The sequence below is a fragment of the Erinaceus europaeus genome, chromosome 1 (assembly GCF_950295315.1).
Source record: "Erinaceus europaeus chromosome 1, mEriEur2.1, whole genome shotgun sequence".
Lineage (NCBI taxonomy): Eukaryota > Metazoa > Chordata > Mammalia > Eulipotyphla > Erinaceidae > Erinaceus > Erinaceus europaeus.
Window position 1 is genome coordinate 37,130,510 of NC_080162.1, and position 24,350 is coordinate 37,154,859.

Consider the following 24,350-nt stretch of genomic DNA (forward strand, 5'->3'; position numbering starts at 1 on the left):
TTTGGATTCACCTTTGGGCTCCTTTAGGATGGTTTGTTTAATTCATGGTGGCAACCCCACAACCCAGAGTCACTTAAAATGAGAGGATTTACTGTACCAGGTTGCCATATCAGGCGATAAGTGGGAACCTCCAGACCATCTGCTATTTAAATAATAATAACAATAATAATAATAATAATACCAGTGGAACATCCATAGAGCAAACATTATGTACTGATGAGCCTGTTGAATATAATGACCTTGATTGAGGAGATCATGGATTCAGCCACCCGCTCCCTGCTTGTCTGGGGTACTAGGCTGCTTTCATTTGAGACCTCCCTCCCAATAGGGTCCTCCCATTGAGACCTAAAGGAGAACTCTACTGGGTTGGTGAGACAGTACCTTCCACCTTGCTTCTGCCTTGATGTTCTCACACCCTCTTTGAGTTTATATGGCTTCCTTCATATTCTGTCTTCAGTGCTTGGACTCCTGCTTACACTTCTTATCTGTCTGTCCCATCAGCTTAAAATCACCAAAACTGACTTTGTAAACAGTAGTGCCTTCAACACTGGAGCACACTGGGAAGCCTAGTATCCCAGAATCACTCCTGCCTGACCTTGAAGGCATAACCCTTGTCTTTGCCTGGGAGTGAGTTGACAGCTCCTTTTTGATGTGTGGCTTTTACTCAGGAGGAGACAGGGGTTCTTCATGGTTGCAACACTCAGGCAGTTGTTCATAGATTCTTCTTAGGGAACCTACGCAGAACAAAATCACCAGCAAGTACCCGCCACTCAAACCAAGGTAGTGACAGAATCTTCAGAGAGGAGCCTTCAGAAGATGAAATGTCGAGGCCACGACAAAGCTGTGATGAAGTTCTTTCCCATAGTGCCTGGAACCTGCTGCCAAGGCCTCAACAAATTCATGTTCAAAGGCCACATCTTCAAAGGAAATGAAACTGCCTTTGAACTGGGAAGGGAGGGAAATGGCAGTGGGGGGCAGGCTTTGACTTGTGTGTTGAATTGTGGGGGTGGTCTAAGAGGAAGGGACCAGGCAGGGCTTTGCTTTATGATCTTGTGATACTTGGAATGCAAAGACACTCACATCCCTGTTGACAGGGAGGGAGCCCGGCCACATTAGGGAATCAGGGAGGAGCACATTAGGTAGGCACAGTTTTGTGTCGGCAGCGGCGGGCGGAGATGAGGAAGAGTCTTTCTAGAGGGCCCCTGACAATCCTTTTGTGCTCTAATTCAGAGGGTTGATAGGGAGCTCTCTGGAAAGGCTCTGAGGAGCACCACTCCCACATTCTTCTACCTACTCCTTGTTTAGGCCCCTGTTCTCATCAGCTCCCACCATCAGCCACCGCAGAGGTCGTCAGAAGACATCAAAATGGAAACCTGACTATGTCCTTTGCTCTGTGCCTCCAGGGACTCCCTACAGCTTTGGGAGTCCAGTTCACCTTTTACCTTGGCCATGCTGCTGTAACAAGTGCTTATTTGTGGGCTGGACAAGGACCATGCACCCTGAGTCTGGTGGAGTGGCAGATCGTGAAGAAGTGCTCAAAATCACAGGGCATGGCAGGGGATGCAGGAGCCTCCTAATGAGTCAGTTTGGATAAAATAAAATATAAAATGTATAAAATAAAACTAATGTGTGTGGTCTGGGAGGTGGTGTAGTAGATAAAGCATCAAATCCTCAAGCATGAGGTCTTGAGTTCAGTCCCTTGGCAGCTCATGTACCAGAGTGATGTCTGGTTCTTCCTCTCTCTCCTCCTATCTTTCTGGTTAATAAATAAAATCTTAAAAAAAAAAAAAAAAAAAAACTAGTGTGAATGGTGGGATGAGTAGATAAGTGGGCAGGACAGACATCTCATATAGAAAAATTCAAAATAACTTAAGGCAATGCCCTTCAAGGAGATAGAACAGGCCTGCCCATTCTTTATGTCTGGGTGATGTTGGGGACCTGGCTCCAGAGTAATGTTATATATAGAAAAGAAGGAAATGACCTTATAGTGTGACTAAGGTCAACATTGTTCCTTTGGTGTCCGGGGTAGATCTTGGACAGAAAAGGGGAATGACTATTGAGTCTGAATAACACTCCAGTTAATACTGTTATCAGTGTTGACCATGTGACAGTGAACGAGAAACCAAGCCCAGGACACAGAAGCACACCTATCCTGGCAATAGTTCTGGTAATCTAAATATTTACACAAAAGCGTATTTAAGCTACGTGCACCTGGATCCCAGGAGGTGGCTCAGTAGTAGACTTGCATGAAAAAGTTCCTGGGTCCCACCCCTGGCACTGTATAAATGGTGGTGGTCTGGTCTCTCTCACAGCAAATTAATAAACATAATAAAGGCGTGGGGGTAGGTAGCATAATGGTTATGCAAAGAGACTCTCATGCCTGAGGCTCCCAAAATCCCAGGTTCAATCCCCTGCACCAGCATTAGCCAGAGCTGAGCAGTGCTCAGGTAAAACAATTAGTAAAAAAATAATAAAGTATATGCATGTACAGTTGCAACCTAGATTTGTGAGAAATGGTTCAGGCTTAAGACTAAGTCCAGGGCAGTAGTGCAGCAGGTTAAGCGCAGGTGGTACAAAGCATAAGGACCAGCGTAAGGATCCCAGTTCGAGCCCCCGGCTTCCCACCTGTAGGGGAGTCACTTCACAGGTGGTGAAGCAGGTCTGTAGGTGTCTTTCTCTCCCCCCTCTCTGTCTTCCCCTCTCTCCATTTCTGTCTGTCCTAACCAACAATGATGACATCAATAACAATAATAGTTACAACAACAAAACAAGGGCAACAAAAGGGAAAATAAATATTAAAAAATATATATATATATGTAAAAAAAAAAAAAAGATAACCTTAGTTTGGAGTGGAAGATGAGTCTGAGTTTGAGGCACTGAAGGCTCTATCAGGTTTCATTCTCATCACGAACACCTGAGCATCTTAGGGCCAGACTCAGGCATCTTGAGGCTGGAACCACTTGTTCCGAAGCTTCACCAACCAGCTAAGGTCTAGCAGAACTTGTCCCCAAGCCTGAGATTTTATTGCCAAGCCTTGCTATGCTGGCAGTGGTTTCCATAAAGTTGAAGAAAACCCTAAGTACACTTGGCAAAAAGAGACCCAAGGAAGGCCCTGTCTACTCAAAATATCTACCCCACCCTCCCTGACATTTTTCACTTGCTCGAAAGGCAGGATGTCCTCATAACCTGAGATGAACTGGGACCAGTGCCATCCTCTCAGAAAGAAAATGTGCCCATGTCCCAGGCATTCACACCTGCCTGCAGAGGAGAACCATCTGCCCCTGTTTCTTCGCATCTAGTTGTGATGTCTAGACCTGCCATCCAAGGGAGGAAGGACAGTCCTTTCTGATAAGAACTTGGAATCCTGGGTGGAAAAGGGGGCTGCCAGGCATCTGGCAAGAGGAGGGTGAAAGTCAGATGACCCTTCCTCAGCTTCCCCAGAGACCCACTTCCTTCTAGGTATTGTGCCCTTGAAAAGCCAGAGAAAGGAAAGGAAACGAAATCAGTTTACACTAGAACTTATTCTTTAGAGCCTTCACTACCCATCACTCCCAACTGACCGTCTAAAAAGACACCTATTGGGAGTCAGGATCACAGGACAAGAGGTACAGGCTCCTGTTCTGGAGCTTACAATCAATATCTGAGATAAACTCTTGTGTTGATTTGTTTTATTGACTTAACACTGATCTACAATACTATAAAATGTTGAGAGCAGGAAGAGATAGCATAATGGTTATGCAGACAGACTTATGCCTAAGGATCCCAGGTCCCCTTAGACCACCATAAGCTGAAGTGCTCTGGTAAAAATAAATAAATAAATAAATAATAAATATTTTAGGGAGTGGGGATAGATAGAATAATGGTTATGCAAAGATACTTTTATTCATGAAGCTCAAAGGTCCTAGGTTCAGTCCCCTGCACCACCATAAACCAGAGCTGAGCAGTGCTCTGGTAGGGAAAAAAAAAATTGTGGTCCGGGAGGTGGCGTAGTGGATAAAGCATTGGATTCTCAACCATGAGGTCCTGAGTTTGATCCCTGGCAGCACATGTACCAGAGTGATGTCTGTTTCTTTCCTCCTATCTCTCTCATGAATAAATAAATTCTTTTAAAAAATAGGAATACAGGTCACATGTGTGTATATAACTCACCGTAGCTTTCACTGAAGTCCATGTGCCATCACACTAAATAGAATCCTCCTATACTCAGTTATAGGTATGAAAACAGCTGCTAGTTGTCTTTCACTTTAAAAAATATCTTTGGGAGTTGGGCGGTAGCGCAGCGGGTTAAGCACGGGTGGTGCAAAGCACAAGGACCAGCATAAGGATCCCAGTTGGAGCCTCTGGCTCCCCACCTGCAGGGGAGTCGCATCACAAGCAGTGAAGCAGGTCTGCAGGTGTCTATCTTTCTCTCCCCCTCTCTGTCTTCCCCTCCTCTCTCCATTTCTCTCTGTCCTATCCAACAATGACGACATCAATAACAACAACAATAAAAACTACAACAATAAAAAAAACAAGGGTAACAAAAGGGAATAAATAAGTAAATAGAAGATATATATATATAATGATTGTGAGAAAGAGATAGAACCAGAGCATCACTTTGGCACATCTGACCTGCTGCTGAGGATGGAACTTGAGACCTCATGCAAGTCCAGCACCTTAACCAGTTTGCCACCTCCTAGGTTGCTGTCTTTTACTTTTTCACTTATTATAATCCAATTTCATCTCTATGCATGCCAATAGTAAAGGCTTGGCAGAGAGAGAAGCAGGGAAACTTCCTAAAGGAAACGTGTTTAGAATGAGAATTGGGGGAAAGGGAGTAGCATAATTATTATTCGTGCTTGAGACTCTCAGGTCTCAGGTTCAATCCCTGGCATGACCACAGGACAAAGCCTAACAATGGTCTGGTTACAGTAAAAAAAATAAAAAATAAAGGCCCATCCTATTTTAATGTAGTAGGCAGCTGGGACCTGGACCCCCATCATCAAGTAGGGGCATTGAATTTGATACTGGATTTTTGTCCCCTCATCTCTTTAAAATGATTAAACTGTTAGTTCTTTTTATTTTATTTATTTATTTTGTTGTCTTTAGTTGATAGAGACCGCCAGAAATCAAGAGGGAAGGGGGTGAGACAGAGAGAGAGACACCTGCAGCCCTGCTTCACCACTTGCAAAGCTTTCCCCCCTTCAGGTGGGGACCGGGGGCTTGAACCTGCATCCTTGCGCATTGTTACAACCAGGTGTGCCACCACCCAGCCCCTTAAACTGTTAGTTCTTGAATTTAAGTTGTTCTCCCAAATAAATTTACCCTTAATTCTTTTTCTAACAGAGTTCCATAACATGCTAAAAATAATTCAAGTAAGTAAATAAAGGACAGTATGAGAATGATGTCTCATCAAATAGAAAATGTCAATAAAGATATTTAAATTCTTTAAGAAAAAGGGCTTAGGGGCTTGGGAAATAGCCTAATAGTTATGCAAAAACTTTCATACCAGAGGCTCCAAGGTCTCAGGTTCAATCTCCAACACTAGCCACCGTAGCCAGAGTTTAGCAGTGCTCTGATCTCTCTCTCTCTCTGTTTGAACCTCTCACTAAATAAAATACATAAAATATTTTAAAGGAATTATAAGGAAGGACTCAGACAACTAGGTAGAAAAGACATGTGCACCTGGATGTGAGGCACAGAGATGGAACTTATCAGGCAGAGCTCCGTACTTTGACACTTGGGGTTCTGAGTTTGAGCCCTGGATTGCCACACATGCTGAGGGGTGTCCTATCCTCTCTCTCTCTCTCTCTCTCTCTCTCATTAAATAAATAAATGAAGAAGTACTCCCGTTAAATGAAGTACTTTTTAAATATTTTATTTATAAAAAGGAAACACTGACAAAACCATAGGATGTGAGGGGTACAACTCCACACAGTTGGCTTTGTTCTGGGCAGGGGAGATAGCACAGTGGTAGTACATAAGGACTTGGATGTGAGGAGTCCCACATGGAATCCCTGGCACCCCCAATAGCCAGAGCTGAGCAAAGCTCCAGTCTAAGTAAATAAATAGTTGTGAAGGAGAGGGCAGTTTGTGGGAATGCCTTGACTCTGTAGAACCACTACTGGACATCAGCTTTGGTTTACTGAGAAGCAGAGACTAGCCAGTTCCTAAAGATTATGCAGAGGTACACACAATTAAAGACATATAATACTATAAGCAAGGATACACACAAGGACCCAGGTTCGAGCCCAGTTCCCCACCTGCAGGTGAAAGTAGGTCTATAGGTGTCTACTTTTCTTTTCCCCTCTCTGTCTCTTCCCCTTCTCCTCTCAATTTCTTTCTGTTCTATCAAATGAAAAGGGGTGAAAAAAAAGGCCACCAAAAGTGGTGGATTGATAGTGCTGGTACCAAGCCTCAGCAATAGCCCTGGAGACCAAAAAAAAAAAAAAAAGAGGGATCCTGAAAGACCTGGGCAGGGGTAGCAAAGCTCAGAAAGGAGCTAACTGGGACAGGATGCCCATTGAGTTTGCCATCTCCCTCTGCTCTTTGATTCCTTGTTGTAAAATACAAATCTTAAAGGGGACTGTTATACAAGTCCTCTCTGAGTTCAAGGTCTCCCCAAGACACATACATGTGTGACCTGAGTATTGAGCAAAACTCAAGAACCCCTGGCCACCCCTAACTTGAGGACACATGTGGGCAGAGTTCTCTCACTTTGATTAAACTTGTAGCTGCTTCCAGCCCACATTTGTAGGGGCTGGCTCCCATTCTGCACAGGTGACTCACTAGAATTAATGTTCATTTGACTTTTACTATAAAGTACGCCTCCCATAATTTCCCCCTTACTAGGAGAGCATAGTTCCTTGCAAAGGGCTGGAGTGGCCACTTGGTCATTCCTGCTGGGGAAGCACTGAGTCATCACTTTTCCCCTGCTGGCTGGCAGCCCACGGGCCATTGGCCTGTGGCTTAATGGATCCATCTCTCCAGTCCACTAATGGGCCACATTTTGCCTCAGTCCTTAGAAGAGGAAGGGAGGGAATAGAGAGAAAGGGAGAGAGAGAAAGAACATTCATGTACCCCTTGGATATGGAAGATTGTGATGTGGAAGGGGGAAAAACAACTGTCAAAGTAGAGAGGGCTCAGCTTGTGGAGTGCTGGAACAGAACAGGAGACATACTTAATTAGAAAACCATAAGAAGCACATGTAAAACTGCTGCAAATGGTCATGAACAACAGTGGAGGCCCTTTTCCATGGAAAAGATCATTTGGCACTGAGATCCTAAGGACAGGAGACAGAAGTAGAGGCAGAATGGCACATTCAAAGACCCTGTGGGAGAGCCAAGGGGACAGGAGGACCCACTAAGGCCGGATAGTCATAGGGGAGATGGGGCCAGAGGGAGACAATGGCTGGGTTCTGAACTGCAGGACTTGCTGGGGCACCCAGAGAATTGTGCTTTGCTGTTCTGAAAGCTAGAGGAGGCACGGCATCCTAGAAGGGTGGATAGGACACAATCAGATCTGCATCTCTGAGTGTTATCTTATAGTGAGGATGACAAAGACTCTGCCCAAACCACTGTTGACAGAGGAAGAGAGAAGGTCCTTTCATGTGTGTACAGGGGTCCAGCTTCACTGAATGAGGGAAGGAACAGATGTGGAGGCAGAGCTGTGTGCCCAATCTTTCTCTCTCCACCAGCAACCAAACCCTTAGTATTTTGTAAAAATCCCAACAAATCTGTCACAGTGACTCATCCACCCACGAGTCCCCCAACAAAGGAATAAACTAATTTACTTAAACCTCCAACTGATCTTGTACATTTGTCTTTTTTTTTCTTTTTTTTTAATAATCAAAGCTCAAAAACAAAGTTTAACATGAAAAGGAAAAACCTAGCATACTAGATTGAAGCAGACGTGTGCTTATCTGTTTTCCAAAAGAATTGCATTAAGGGCAGGGGTAAATAGCACGATGGTAATGCGTAAGAGACTGTCATGCCTGAGGCTCTGATGTCCCAGGTTCAGTCCCCCAGACCACCATAAACCAGAGCTGATCAGTGCTCTGGAAAGTGAATGAATAACAATTGAAAAACAAAGCTCATAACAGGATCTCATGACACTGTTTGTGCCAACCCCATTGCTCCTTGCTGCCTGGAATAAATCCTTCAGCTGCCCCCCACCCTGCCAGAGGCCAGTTCCCTCTATACCCCATTGCTTCCCCAACCCAGCAGGAAACACAGAACTAGCATACATAGGAAGACCAAACTGTCTGTCCTGAGTGGGCTTCCTGAGTTATTCCTGTAAGATGACCCATCACCACAACAGTCTGATGATATAGAAATGGCGGCTCAGAGAAGTGCAGGATTTTACTTTGTAAATATAAGTCCTGCACATTGACCCTTAAGTCTAAAAGCCAGAGGATACAGAAGTCCTAAACCTTACTTTTCTCTGATTCCAGCCATTGAGTATATGAAACAGTAGCCTTGGTCTCAGTACTTCTTAAATGGGGGTGGTGGTGTGGTGGTGTGGTGGTGGTGGTGGTATTTTGCTCTTGTCTAGTTCAGGGGATTGGAAATGTCTGAGGATGGAGGTTGATATTAGCAATTAATGAGCAAAGGCTGGAGATACTGTTAAGTACCCTATAAGCCCAGGATGGCTCCCCCAGCAGAGAAGTGTCAATAGCACCAACATTGAGAAGCCCTGATTTAGGGAAAATGGTCTGGGTCAGATATATGTCTGCCATGTGCAGAGAAAGGGTTGGAGAGATAAGCAACAGAGTGTCTACATTTGCTTATCTCTAGGTGAAAGGATTTGGGTGATTTTTTATTTTTTTTTCTTCCTTGTGCTTCTCTGTACCATTTGAATTTTTTAAGGAACAATGTGCATGTATCATTTTTATAATCAGAAAAAACGAGCTGTTTTCATTTTGTAAAAAAAAAAAAAAAGGATTCAGGACTTATCGATTCTGATCCAGTTCCTCACTAACTAGCTGTCAGGAACAGCTCTCCGGAAAATATGTCTATCTGGAAAGTGAGACGAGCAATCCTTCTTGCATTATATTATAGGAATATAAAGTAACATTGTCCTGGAAAAGCTCTCTGAGCTCAGAGGAGAAAAATTGTTGCCAGTACTGAGATATTGCCTCTCTCATAATTTTCTCCTCTGGGGTGATACATACATTTTTGCAGCATAGAAATTTAGGAGATGGTGGGTGACTCAGAGAGGGTCTTCTCTGTGTCAGTCTGTTCCTACCTTGGCAAGATAACATTTAGTATTTGGTTCATTTTGATTTTTTCCCCCACCTTTTAAAGAAGTGATTAAATAATAGTTCATAAGGTTATAGAGGTATAATTTCATACCCCTCCCACCATCAAAGTTCCTTCCCCCACCTCAGTAATCTCCATAGTCCTCACAAAGACTTAGAGACAGTTTTTTTGCTTCTGTTTTTTTTTTTTCCTCCCAAGTTCACGTATTTCAATTTTCTCTATTCCACAATCCATTGTTGTCTTTCATCTGAAAAAGGAACTCTGTTACACTGTTGGTGGGAATGCAAGCTGGTGCTGCCCCTATGGAAAAACAGTACAGAGAGTCCTTAAATAAAAATGGAAATACCTTATGATCCAGCAGCACCACTCTTCATGTCCAAAGGACATGAAAACATGAATTAGATTCGGCATATGCACCCCTATGATCATGGCTATTCACAACTGCCAATTGCCCTTTTTAGCTTAAGATCTGACAGTGGCTGATGTTCTCAGTCGAGACAGTACACACAATGAAATGGGGTGCCCCTCTGCTGGGGCCCATCCTATGCATTGGCTGGTGCTGAACACTCCCCCTGTCTCCAGCCCACAAGATTCTAATAGCACCCCATTTCCCCATCATGACAATCCCAAATGTCTCTAGTCAAGACCAAAGGACCTAGAGGATAGTACCCAGTGGGTGATGCACTCACTGTTCTAAAGAGGGGGCCTGTGGGCGATGTATGGGCACCTACATAGGGACACAGATCTGCACATTTCTGACCCATCCTCCGCATATCCCATCTTCAGAAGAATGTTCTTTGTAGCTCACCCAGGAAGGAGGATCTGAGTCCTTAGCAGAGGTCTCACAGGCCTGTGTGAGGCCTGAGGCCTGGGGTTCAGCTTCATTACAAATAATGATAAGGCAGGCTGTGTTCCCATCAGTCCAGTCAGCAGGGACCCAAAAGTAGCCTCCTCCCCTGGGAGCGTGTAAACCCACCAGCTAATTGCGAGAAGGCCTGGAGAGATGTGACGACAGTCACTTTTCACACTAGCGCCTAAATCAGTATCAGAAGATGAACTTTAAATTGAGTAAGATAAAACCAGTTTGGGAAATTCAATATCTCACCTCCCTTCCTGTCTTTTTAAAAATCCATAATTCATAGAGAACCCAGTCAGGGGGTACGCAGCTCAAATTGAATTATCTTTGTTTTCTTTCTCTCTCTCTCTCTCTCAAGGCTAAGGTTAGGAGAGGCCTCTTTTTGAAATAGAAAAATTCAGAAACAACCCTTGGAAGTGCAAGTCCCTGATATATTTTTTAACTTTTATTTTATTTTTTATTTTTTTTAAGAATTTATTTATTTATTCATGAGAAAGATAGGAGGAGAGAAAGAACCAGACATCACTCTGGTACATGTGCTGCCGGGGATCAAACTCAGGACCTCATGCTTGACAGTCTAGTGCCTTAGCCACTGCGCCACCTCCCGGACCACAGCTTTTATTTTATTTTTGAAGTCTTTATTTATTAGATAGGAACAGAGAGAAATTGAGATGGAAGGGGGAGATAAAGAAGTAGAGACAGAGACACCCACAGCCCTGCTTTACCACTCATGAAGCTTTCCCCTACAGTTGGAGACCAGGGACTTGAACCTGGGTCCCTTCACACTATAATGTGTGCACTTAACCAGGTACACCACCACCTGCCCCTGAAAGTCCTCTTAGGCCGGCCCTGTATCCTAGGGACAGGAACATTATTCACACATATAAAGCAACAACCTAAAAGGTATGCTAATTGCAGAACTAAGCACTGCTCCTGCCGCTGTCCTTGGGCAGACTAGTAATGATGAATATACAAATTTATTCATTGCAGTTGGTAATAGCAACAGACTAGAAACAGCATGGATACCCAGCAGAGAGAAATGGTTAAATAAACCCTATCCCTCAGTTGCAATGGAATGATCAGGGAGTGCTAAAAACAGAACCAGGAGGTTCATTGTATGTGAGAGGAGATGCGTCACTGCATTGTTGAGGCATGGCAGGGAACAATGTTTATAGTATGCTACCATCTGTGTTTATATAAGAAGGAAAAAATATACACGTATGCATGAGCTTGTGTATACCTAGTGTGTTCCCAGGCTAGCTGGCTCCCAGGAGGAGAGCAGGGAGGCCAGAGAGCAAGCCAGGGGCCCCAGACACCTCCCCACACCCCCCCTTTGGTATTTTTTGATTTTTGAACCAGAAATAAGTGCTCAGAAATAAATATATAAGGTTAAAAAAAAAAAGAAAGAAAGAAAGAAAAAAGGAGCAACCCACCACATACTGCTAATTTGTTATGACATCACAGGGAAGGGATGATGAATTCCTAAGAAACAAACTCAAGGATGTCTCCTTGGGGAAATCTGGTCCCTTCCCTAGTTCACAGAATTTCTCGTTTTGCAATTGTTCTCTAAGACTCAATGGCAGAGCTCGTAGTCTCTGATATGTTGGTGTCTTCCAAACTGCATTGCTCTCTAGTCAACACATTTTAGTCCTGGACCAAAATATTTCCCAAAACCCTCTTTTTTTTTTTTTTCCATTTCCCTAAGCAAGGTGGTGGAGGCTGCAGTTGATACATGGGTGATTCTTACAGACATTTCTTATTTGTAGCCAGCACCGCAGATTTTTCCACTGTGGTAGTGTAAAAGTTCCTTGTCAAATCATTTATTTAAGTAATCTGAGAGTAAAGCAATATTAAGTAAGTGAGAGTGCAGCTAAAGCTGCGGATAGGCAAAAAAAAAAAAATAATAATAATAATAAATAAATTCCAGGGCTGGAACACTGATGGCTGAAATTTGAGACACACACAGCTTTGTACAATATCCCTGGCTCCTGCAGATCCACTTTATTATCAGTAACCTGGTCTCTTGGACTCTCTTATTCAAAATGATCAAGAGAGGATGGGGGGGGGCGGTAAAAAAGAAGAAAAAGGAAACAGGCATTTGCAGGGGAGCTTTCAGTTATTCTGCCGAGCAACAAAGCCAGGTGTCCTGTAATTAGGTGGTTGGAGGAAGTCTCCCCAGGGTACAGCACGCTCCCTGCTTGGGCACATCCACTTCTGGATAGAGATGATGACTTGATGACTCCACTTTCCATTCCATCTGAGGATATATTGTCTATTCTCTAATGTCAATCATGCCTTAAGTGCAACAAATCCTAAACTGATAAGGGAGGCTGAAGTATTGGGTTGGATCAACATTTGCCTACAGCCTGTTCTCAGAGCTACTAGAGAAAACAACAGAGATGGGCACTGGTAGTCCCCCCTGCCCCCCAGATCTATGGTCTAAAATCCCCGTTAACAGATGAGCTTGTGTTATTGCTCTGGGGTTACTTGAACGCAAGCGAGTTCTAAATTACACTGTGGAAACAATGCTTCCAGTGGGGCAGAGCATACAATTGTTCCTTAGTGGGACAAAGATTACAGTAGAGGAGCTGAGGGCTATAGAATCTGCTGTATGGAAGCAGCATCTCTGGGTGGGGTGGGGCTCCCCAACTTTCCCATTTACCTTCAAAATACCCAAGGTGACTAGCTCCTTGAAGCTGTGGAACTCTCAGGCTTAACACTCTTTTCCCTCCCTTTTGTCTAGTTAACAATTAAGTCCTGGGTTTGGGAGAGGCAAGTTACTGGGGAACAAGAGATTCTGACTAATCTGTGCAGCTGTTTCTGGAAGGTCTTCAGACTTTAAGAAAATTTCAGAAACAGTCTTGGAGACTCCTAGGGCTAGAACAGACTTGAGTAGACTGTTTCTAGGACCATCTACACTTCTCCTAGGGAAAACAACAAATAACCAAATTGGTGTGAATGTGCACCCCAGCCTGCTGATCTGTGGGGAACATGCCAGTGGGAGCCTTGCTCTTGGTAGATAGGGACTACTCATGTCATATACTCCTGGGTGTATACTGGAGTTCCCTGGGAGAGAGTGCTCCATCACCACCATAAGACACACACTCCTAAATTTTGCCTCTTACTACAGCTCAGGTGGGATGGAATTCCCTCCAAAGCAAGACAGGAGCCATTTGATCAAATACCATACTCCCTATGCTCCCCACCTCTCCAGCCTCTGCTCAGATGCCCCCACTCTGCAACACTTCCACCTAGCACATGTCAGGAGAGCTGTTTGTTGTCTCCTATCTACTCACAATGGGTTAGGTTCAATCAAATGAAATTGCTGGTCTTGTAGGTCAATGACAACCAAACACACAGCTTAATCAACATGTGGTCCCCTAATAAGTTCTAGTTCAGAACTAGAACATTACCTGATACAAATAGTAAGTACTCAGTAAATGTTACTGAATGACTGGATATAGCTTGCCAAACGGATGGCCCTTGGGAGGGAGACCAGTGGTGGTGCATCTGGTTGAGCGCACATGTTACAAGGTTCAAGGGCCTGGATTTAAGCCCCCAGTCCCACCTGCAGGGGGAAAGCTTCAAGAGTGGTAAAGTAGTACTGCAGATGCTCTGTCTCCCTTCTTCTCTTTATTCCCCTTCCTCTTGATTTCTGACTACCCCTATCAAATAAATAAAGATAATTTAAAAAATTAAACAAAAAAACCTGATATCCTGGGTTATCAACCCCAGAGGTTGCAGACTCTAGAGATACTTCAACTCCCATTCTTAAGTGAATTCCCAACCTCTTGCACACAATTTTTTAGACAATCTTCTTATCTTATTTATTATTATTATTATTTTACCAGAGCACTGTTCAGTTCTGGCTTATAGTGGTGCAGGATTGAACCTGAGGGATTGGAGCCTCAGGCATGAGAGTCTCTTAGCATAACCATTATGCTATCTACCCCCACCGGACTGTCTTCTTTTAAATAATATTTTATTTACTTATTTTAATGAGGGAGAGAGTCCAGAACATTTCTCAGCGCTGCCTTATGGTGGTTCTGGGATTAAACTAGGGACCTCAGAAACTCAGGCATGAGAAAGTCTTCTGCATAACTATTATGCTTTCTCCCCAACCCTGAAGATAACAATTCTTAACCTAGACTCCTGCCTTGCTATCAGGACTTTAGGCCCAGGCAGGGACTCCAGGTAGGATGCAAGGCCCCTTTCCCAGGCCCCTTTGGTGATAGCTCCTTCCCAGTATGCACTAGGAGACCAGAGGTGGGTTTGGAGGGAGTGGGAATGGTAGGAGGATGGGAGGCAGGTCCTTGCAGGGCCACGGGCTGACTTGGCAATGTATACCCAAAAAATGACTATTTTATATCCCTGAGTTTAATGAAGTTTTTAGGTAAATAAGAATGGAACTAATGAGACAATAATTATCCAAGCCAGGAAGCTGCCAATGCTCTTGAGGCTGTGATGTCCACACTAGGTGTTAATGGAAATGTGGCAAAGAAGTGGAGGTTGGAAGATGAGGCCTCTTTGTACTTTCCTGCACTTGTTTCTGGTTCCCAAAAGTTCTGTGGTAGAGAACTGGAGAGGCCGACAGGGAATCCATCTCAGCCTGTCTCAGGTCCAGGCCCCCCTCCTTAACTCTGAAGTGGGGACAAAGTGGAAAGAGAGGACCCGGGGGATCAATGTTGGAGCCTCCTGACTCAGCAGGCCAGGAGGGGCTAGATTAGAGGGGAGACGGGCCAGGAAAGGATCGATTCTTTCCACTGATCAAGCACTTTCGGATCAGGTTGAACCCCCACCCCCTGTCCCAGAATCCCCTCCTCTGGCTTTTGAAAAGGGCTCTGTGGGGAGGGTGCCAAGGAGTGGACAAGCAAGAGGCTGCCTGGTGAGTCCCTGGAGAGGCCCTAGACTTGGAGGCTATGGCCACAGAGATGAAGTCTGTGCTCCTTTTCCGAGTCCTACTGCCCTGTTCCTTGCTCTCAGGTAAGATGGCTCAATTGTTTCTGAGAGAGGAAGGGACGTTCTAGCCCCCAACATCTGCTGCCTAGAGTTTTCAATAGCTCTGGCCCACTTGGCCATCTCCACCTATTGTTCCTTGTAACCTGGCCTTCCATTTTGATAAGCTGCAGGCAGAGATAAGACTCATTATAGGCCTCTGGCCTGGGAATTCTGTCCACCTAATACCTCCAGCCCACTCCCCATTTCCTGGAAGCAAGACAATTCTGGAACTTAAGAACTATGCCCAGCGTTGTAAGGGTCCCTGGAGCAACATGGATTGCAAACTCAGGTTGTTTCCAGACACCCACACAGTGCTGGGGGTTCTAAATCGCCACTGGGTTCGCGCCGTGTGAAGGGAAATCCATCTTCTTATCTTCTTATCCAGCCTTGGGTCAGGTTCAGCCTTGGGTCTATAGATTATCCTTGTAAGGCAGCAGATAAGCCAACTTGCCTAATTTAGCATTTTCTTCTCACTGTGTGTGTGGGGGGGGGCGGGGAGGGCAGGGCAGGAGTGGAGGGCTTGGCCACTCTGCTACCTTAACTGCAGGTTCCCAGACCTGGCTCCAGACTTGCCTGTTCTGAGTCTCCCAAAGTGGGGTACAGAGTTAATATTCTTATTAGAGCACCCAGCCATGGAGAAACTGGCCTAAGGACAATTCAAAAATGGATTCTTCATGCAAAAGGATTCAGGCAAGAGTTGAGGTTGAGTGGTGAACAACCAAGTTGATTTGCATGTGGGGGGCAGGGGTGGGGGCAGTGAAAGAAGTTTCCACTACCTGGAGGTTTGCTCTCCGAACAACTGGAGGCTGTAATTAGACATGCAAAGTGAAGCTAACATTTCAGAGAACTATCTGGAGAACTCAAGTCAGAAGAAGTACGTTCATTGAAATACCTAGATAATTAAAGAAAAAATATATTCATTGCATAAATTGCTCATTAATTCACTCCTCTGTGGGGGCACAAAGCTTAAAAGCAGGCATTTGATTAATCCAAGCTATATTAAATACTCGAGATGCTTTTTTCCCCCCTCTCTGTGCCTGGATCTTCATATTTTTTCTCTAAAAAAAAATAATGAAGTTGTCCCTTTGCAAAAAGCACATTTCTGATTTCACTAGGCAGAATGAGCCTTATAGTTGGTAGAATCAATTTGGGTGTACTTTTTTTTTTTAAAGTACACATTTTGAAATCAGATGCATTCTTTCAAGCTCACTGGAAACGCTAATTTTTTTTTCATCACATTTTAAAGTTACATTGTGTGTGGTTAAGCGAATAACACCCTGAACAATAGCACTTCAGAAGGAATGAGGAGGGACGCAATCCCAATCAGTGGGAAAGTCAGGGAAATGGTTAATTTCAAAGGCAGGTAACTGATTGGGAAGAAGAATCTATAGAATTATTTATTTCCTTTTTTTTTTTTTAAACCCTCCAAAATTCAGAAACCACTTGGAAAGAACAAGCATCTAATCCTGCCAGGTTGATTTTCAAGACCCTCTTAGTGAAATTTCAGCACATCTGTTCCCACTCACTTGCTTACAGGTCTTCATTTCTACTCTGGGGGCTACCTACTCCCATGTGGCCCAAGCTCACTTTTGTCTCCCCCTCCTGCAGCTGTTTCCTTCAGGTACAATGGTTTCTCAGTTGTCTACCTGACTCTTCTGCTCCTGATCCCACTCTTCCCCTCGCCTTCAGCCAGCTCCATGAGAGGTAGGTCAGTCCCATGCAGACCTGACAGGTGGAATGGGAGATCTCTCGATCTCTCTCTCTCTCTCTCCTACCTCTAGATTATCCTTTAAATTACTAACCTTGTAAATCTGTTGGCTTAAGCAGAGTTTCGTTCTACCTTCCTAGGGATCAATATTAAATATTTGGTAATACCTTGTTTTACAAAGCAGTTGGAGGAGCACAGAAGCAGCCTTTCTCAAAAAGGCTTTTGTACTGAAAGGAGAAAATAGATACATTTGAGTTCTTTCAGGCACATTAGTGAGATTCTTTTGCATTCAATTAGCACAACCAGAGATTGCCCTTTGCATTTAAATGACAGTCCTCAGATTTAAGAAATCCGCCCCCAGATTTGGAATTTTATAGACCGGTGGAAATAATTAGAGAAGAGATAGCTGTATTTTATTATTTATTTATTTACTTTTTTCATCAAGAAAAGGCATTACAAAGCAGCCTTCTTCTAAAGCCACATCTCATAATAGGAAGAACATTTGAATTCCCTAGGGCATCCAGAGCCAGGACTGAATCTCAGAACTGATTAAATAATGTTTTCATTTGACCACTATCTGCCACCTTTTCTCTGGGCTTGAATCATTCATTTTATGGTACCCTGGACTCAGGATACAGGAGAAACTGAATTTCATTGCAAGGATCGCCTTGTTTCAGCCTTTCAGTCTTGTGCAGCTCCATTTCTCTCTGTCTCTCTCTCCCCTGCTGCCTCTTCTTTTGTAGAAGTGGACCAAATCACTCAGAGGCCTTGCTAGGCTTGCTGGACAGCCAGGTCTGCTACCCTTTCATTTGAAGCTTATCCATCTCTTCCTTCTGCCCCCCAAATTGTGACAGGTCTCTGATGCACACCCAGCATGACCCACCCATTATAACAATCAGGCTGGTTGGCAAATGGCTGAGGTGTTCTAGCAGGTTGGTAGCCAGTGAGCAACAGTTCAAGGGGAGGTGAAAGAGGGGGCCTACTTCATTTCTCCTCTGAATACTTCATGAATGCTTTCACTTCCCAGTTAGGGACACAACCCATTGACCCAGCTAAGCCAATGTAAGAACAGGTTACTTGGGTGTCGGGCATTAGTGCAGAGGGTTACAGGTGTAGCTTCACAGGCTGTGAAACAGGTCTGCAGGTGTCTAACTTTCTCTGCCTCTCTCTGCCTTCCCCTCCTCTCTCCATTTCTCTCTGTCCTATCTAACAAAGATGACACCAATAACAACACCAATAATAACTACGACAATGAAAAACAAGGACAACAAAAGGGAAAATAAATAAATATTAAAAAAAAATTTTAAAAAGAGAGAACAGAGCTACTTGTGTAGCTCTTTGAGGACCTCCTGTCCATTCATCCCATCTCCCTCTTTCTCAGGAAGCACCAAGTACTTCCTGAGAGCTGTGTGGTGCACAGGGATGCTCTTCCTCCTGCTGCAGGGACTCCTACAGATAGCCTTTCGCTTCAGACCACCAAACGGTAAGATTACACTTATGTTCATTTTGAAGTAGGAACTACCAGGCTAGTGTTGTAATGCAGTCAACTAGAGAAGGACCTTATTGATCCAAAATAACTATCTTTTCCCTTTCCACATTCTAAGGACTTTTAATATATATAATTAATTATGTAATATGCAGTGTGTTTGTATATAATAGAGAGGTATCTAGTTGACCCATCAACAGTATAGGATTGAATTGTGTGGTTCCCCTTTTATGAGGACTTTTAAAGATATGAAAAAAGTGTGATTCATTCATTTGTACATACCTATATTACCATGAAGAAATCATGATTACATGATTACAGTAAGGTATTGTAAAGCAATAATATTACTCTTCCTTCCTAAAAATGTCCCTCTGGGGGTAAGGAGCAGCTTATTTAGGGGAGCTCCATGGATGGTGAAACAGTGTAATGGTGTCTCTATTGTCCCTTCCCTCTCTCTTACTAAGTAAAAATAAGGAAAAAAAAGGGGGTCTATGAGATAATTCAATGGTATCCTGTATCCAACAGTTCTGAGTTCATCTTTTGACTTTTCCTCCCTCTTCTCTTGCTGTTTCTTCTCCTTTTCCTTCTCTTACTTCTTCCTCTCCCACTTTTCCTCTTCCTCCTCCTTTTTCTTCCTCTCTACCTCCTCCTCCTAATTTTTACTGGACAGAGCACTTTTCAGCTCTGAATTATGCTGGTGCCTGGGATTGGCCTGAGTCCCTGGAGCCTCAGACAGGATAGTCTTTTGCATAGTGATTGTGCTATTCCCTACTCCCTGGCTCTACATTAAAAAAGAAAATTGTGGAGGAGGGGAAAGAAATAAAGTCGTATTTTCTCTCTCTCTCTCTCTCTTCCTCTCTCTCTCTTTCTTTCTTCCTTTGTGTGTGTTCAAGGACTATTATTGCTTTAGTTTTATATCTGTTACCATTGACCTGCATTTCTCTGAAAGACAACTAGAGGATGGTTTCACTCATTTAAGCAATATAAAGAATTAAGACATATGAGCTTGTAAAAAGGAAAAATAGTTAAACTGTTACTAAGACTTTGTGGAAACTATGGTACATTGGAGATGAGGATGGGGGAGGTATGTGTGTGAGATGGTGGGGGGGTAGGGGAGTAGATGCCAGAAGACACAGAACTGTGATGGTGGGTACCCCTGTAATCTTATGATCTTATAAACTATTATTAAGCCACTAATAAAAATAAGTGGAAAAGAAAGAAAGGAAGAAAAAAAGAGAAAGAAAGGAATGAAGGAAGGAAGATACCCCTTTGGTTCCTTCTGAAGAATTCACACTTTTTTCTTTTTAAATTTTTAAAAAAATTTATTTTACTAGTGACTTAATAATGATTGGCAAAGTTGTGGGATAAGAGTGGTACAATTCCATACAGTTCCCACCATCAGAGTTCCATATCTCATCCACTCCATTGAAAGGTTCCCTGTTCTTTATCCCTCTGGGAGTATGGACCAAAGATCTTTATGGGGTGCAGAAGGTGGGAGTTCTGGCTTCTGTAACTGCTTCTATGCTGGTCATGTGCATTGACAGGTTGATCCATAACCCCAACCTGTCTTTATGTTTCCATAGTGGGGTTGGGCTCTGGACACATTGGTATAGTCATCTGCCCAGGGAAGTCAGGAAGGTATCCTGGTAAATTTGCAAATTAGAATCCACACTTTTTGCAAACACCACATGACCATACTACCTCCACCCTAGCCCCATCCTCACCCCCACCCCACCCCCACCTCCGGCTTCTAGAGAAGGCATTTGACTACAGCAGATCCGTGGGGGTGGGGTAAGAACCAGCTGGGGGCTCTGGACCTGAGGGCCAATCTATGACTGTGGGTCAAGCCCAGTTAAGAATGGGTTTTACATTTTTAAATGGTTGGAAAAGGCATCAAAAGAAGAAGAATATTTTTCTTGACACAAGAAAATGATTTATGGGAACTGAGTTTGAATTTCCCGTAAGGTTTTGTTGGCATGCAGCCACACCCATTTATGTATGTGTCGTCTATGGCTGCTTTGGCCCAAGAGATTTATGATCTAGAGCTTTGCAGTAAAAGTTTGCTGAGCTCTGGTCTAAGCCCAGGGGTAGACTTTCACAGGGTGGGTCCCATGAATTCCCTGCAAAGTGGGATCTGGGCACTTTTCCATGAGGCCCACTGATTTCATCAAACTCTGTACGGGGCCCAGGCCCCCCAAAACCAAGACTGCCAGATTTAGCAAAATAAACACAGGACATTGGAATTTCAGATAAATGACAAATACTCTCATAGTATACAATATGTATGTCCCAAGTATTTTATGGGACAGGCTTGTACTAAAAAAAATACACATTGCTCATCTAAAATTTCTTGTGATTGGGTGTTTTGTGTTAGAAAAAAAAAATATATATATAAACTTGTTTTTTTAAGTTTTATTTATTTATTAATTAATGAGAGGAAAAGGACCTGAGCATCACTCTGGGATAGAACTCAGAACCTCATCCTTGAGTGTTCAGGGTCTTATCCACTGTGCTACATCCTGGGCCACTTTATTTTTATTTAATTACTTATTTTTAAAAATACTTTATTTATTCATTTTAATGAGATAGGTAGATGGAAGGATGGATGGATGGATGGATAGAAGATAGACAGATAGATAGATAGATAGATAGATAGATAGATAGATAGATAGATAACAGAGCATTGCTCAGCTCTGGTTTATTGTGGTACTGGAAATCAAACCTAGGACCTCAGATCCTCAGATGTTAAAGTCTTTTGCATAACCATGATGCTGTCTTCCCAGTCTTTGAATTAGGGGTGGGGGGGTGGGGTGGAGAACAGACCATTGCTCAGTTTTTGGGCATATGGTTGCTCTGGGGATGGAACCTGTGACTTTGGGGTCTCAGACAAACAAACTGCTGCTCTAATAGACTGAACTATCTCCTTGACTTAGATATACTATGTTTTATCTGCAACTTTCCCAGAAGAGTTCACTGGACCCAAAGCCCAGGAACCGCTTTCCACAGTCCCAACATTCTAGGCTTGACCTCCCCTGATTCCTCTTGGATCTCTCCCTCCAAGTTTCTTGAGCTCTTCAGAGTTATCATAAGAACAGAATACAATGGAAATCAATGTTCATTATAGATATTAAATCCTGGGTGAAATGGGAAAATGTATAGAGGAAAGATATCCTTGATCTGACAACTGGATATTACCTGCTTCTCACATTCTCCATGCCCCTTCCTCAGCCAGTGCACTGATGTGATATCATCCTAAGTCAATCTGTTCCATTATCTGTTTGTGTAATGATATGTCATGGATATCTCTCCACATCATTACATTAGATTTACCTCATACTTTTTTTTTTTTTTTTTTGATGCATCATCCCCTAAGTAGTGACTTATGGATGAACCTGACAAACACTGTATATTGAAACTTAGTTCTCTGATTACATGAGTTAAGGAAATCCAGTATTGCCCTTTTATCAAAGCAAAGCATGTAATTTAAAAGCCAGTTTTGTGAGTTCATGATGAAAGAGACTGGCCTTTGTCCTACGCTTTGCCCCTACTCTGATCTTGTAGTCACTTCTGTATATATTTCCCTTTATATGTAATTTCTCTCTTTTTAAAAAATTTTAATATTTATTTTCCCTTTTGTTGCCTCTTTTATTGTTGTCATCATTGTTAGATAGGACAAAGAGAAATGAAGAGAGGAGGGGGAAGAGAAAGACACTTGCAGGCCTGCTTCACCGCCTGTGAAGCCACTCCCCTGCAGGTGGGGAGCCAGGGCTTAAACTGGGATCCTTACTCTGGTCCTTGCACTTCGCGCCATGTGCCCTTAACCCGCTGCACTACCACCCAACTCCCTATTTTTCTCTTTTCTTTAAAAACAAAATATTTGTTCACCTAATTTGTTTATATAAAAGAGACCAGAGCACTGCTCAGCTCTGGTACATGGTGGTTCCAGGGATAGAATCTGGGAACTCATACATGCAAATCCTGAGTTCTGAAATGCTTAGCTGTCTCCCAGACTCAAAATTCTCTTTCTCTCTTTGATAATTGACTTATCATTGGTTTATAATACTGTCAATTACCAAGGGTATAGCATTATACTTCTATATGTGTATAAAACTCATCATACCTATCATCAAAATTCCAGTACTGTTCTACCCCTGGAAAGACCTCACTTGCCGTCCCTCTCCCCTTTTTCCCCTTTCCCTCTGGTAACCCCCATAGCCTTCACTGAGCTTAGGAGTTAGACTGTGTGTGTATGTGTGTGTTTTCTTTTGCCAATTTTGTTTGCTTTACTTATTTATATTCCACATATGAGAGAGACCAGCTGGTAGTTGTCTTTCACTTCCTGAATTTCTTTACTTAACATAATGACCTTGAGTTTCATCTGCTTTATCCCCACAGGTACAATGTCATCTTGTTTAATGGCAAAGCATTTGTCCATTGAGTGTATGTGTCCCACAACTTCTTTATCTAGTTATCTGTCAATAGATATTTAGGCTGCTTCCATGTTTTGGCTACTATGAATAATGCTTGTGCACATATTTACAATGATATGCTTCTAGTTCTTACTTTTTTATCAGTACTCTACCATTTGTTCTCACCCATACATTGTGTGTGCAAGTCACTATGCCTCTGCACCTTCCACCAAAGTCATGTGCCCATCCCCTGGTAGCGACCTGTTATAGTTTTTAAATATTGAGACTTCTAAGTTCACTTAGTTAAGTTCTCTATATTCCACATATGAGTGAAACCATCTGGTAGTTGTCCTTCACTTCTTTACATATTTCACTCAGCATAATCCTTTACTTCCATCCATTTTATCCCAAATGATACTTCACATATTTTTATCACCTTTATTATGCTACTGAATATATATCACATAACCTATCTTAATTTTTTTTTAAATTTTAACATGTTATAGAGAGAACACGAGAATGAAGGAGAGAACCAGAGCATCACTCTCTCTGGCACATGCTATGCCAGGCATTAAACTCAGGACCCCATGTTTTCAGTTCCAGAACTCTAGCCACTATCTTGCCTTCTGCCATCAAGCATTTTCTTTTGCTTCCATACTTTGGCTATTATAGATAGTGCAGCCATAAACCTAGGAGGGGACATATATCCTTTCGAATTAGTGCTTTCATGTCATTTGGATATGTGACTTCTGGCCATTTCAATCTTACCTGCCTGAGCATGAACTTTACTGGGGTGACACTTTGATACTTAGACCACACCTCCTTCTCCCAAGGAATCTCAGCCCTCTTGTCCTCCAGGATCCCTGCCTGTATGACCCCTTCAGCCCTGCTGATTGTGGCATGTTGTTTTTTGAGGCCTAGAACACCTCCAAGTGCCTGCTGAATGCCAGGCTCTGGCCCAGAGGACTAAGATGGCCCTGCCCTAAACCTTTCATTTATTTCATTTTTTTTATAGAGATAGAGAGAAATTGAGAGGGAAGGGGGAGATAGAGAAAGAGACACCTACTACACTGTTTTACTGCTCATGAAGTATCCCTCCAACAGGTGGGGACCAGGGGCTTGGACCTGAGTACTTTCTCACTGTAATGTATGCAGTCTACTGGGAGCACTACCTCCCAGGTCCTGACCTTTCATCATGTTTTCAGTTGAAACCTGTGGACATGATAGCCATTTGAGGCTGGAGCCTGAGACTTGTCTCTCCTGCAGGTGCTGTTTGGGAGGAGGTCCTCAAACATCTTGGAATCATTAGGTGAGGTGGCCTCAGAACTGAGGGTGGGTGGCTCTGGGGCAGATTCAGGCCACCCAACGCCACGTTGTTGAGAAGTCTCTGGATTCCCAGAGCTAGGCACTTAGCAAATAGAGTAGATCAAGGTCTGTCCTTTCCCAGAAGATATAACACCAAAGCCCAGTTGCTGGAAGAGGTAGAAAAGTAGTCCAGAGCCATCATGGAGACACCAGCATGCAATCTGTAGCAACCCACACCCTCCACGCAGCTGAGATGAATGCACACAATTTACTTGTGTAGCCTCTTAATCTCACAACAGCTCTGAAGATGAAGAAAATAAGGAAGGGGGAAGATAGGAAGCGCTAGCCA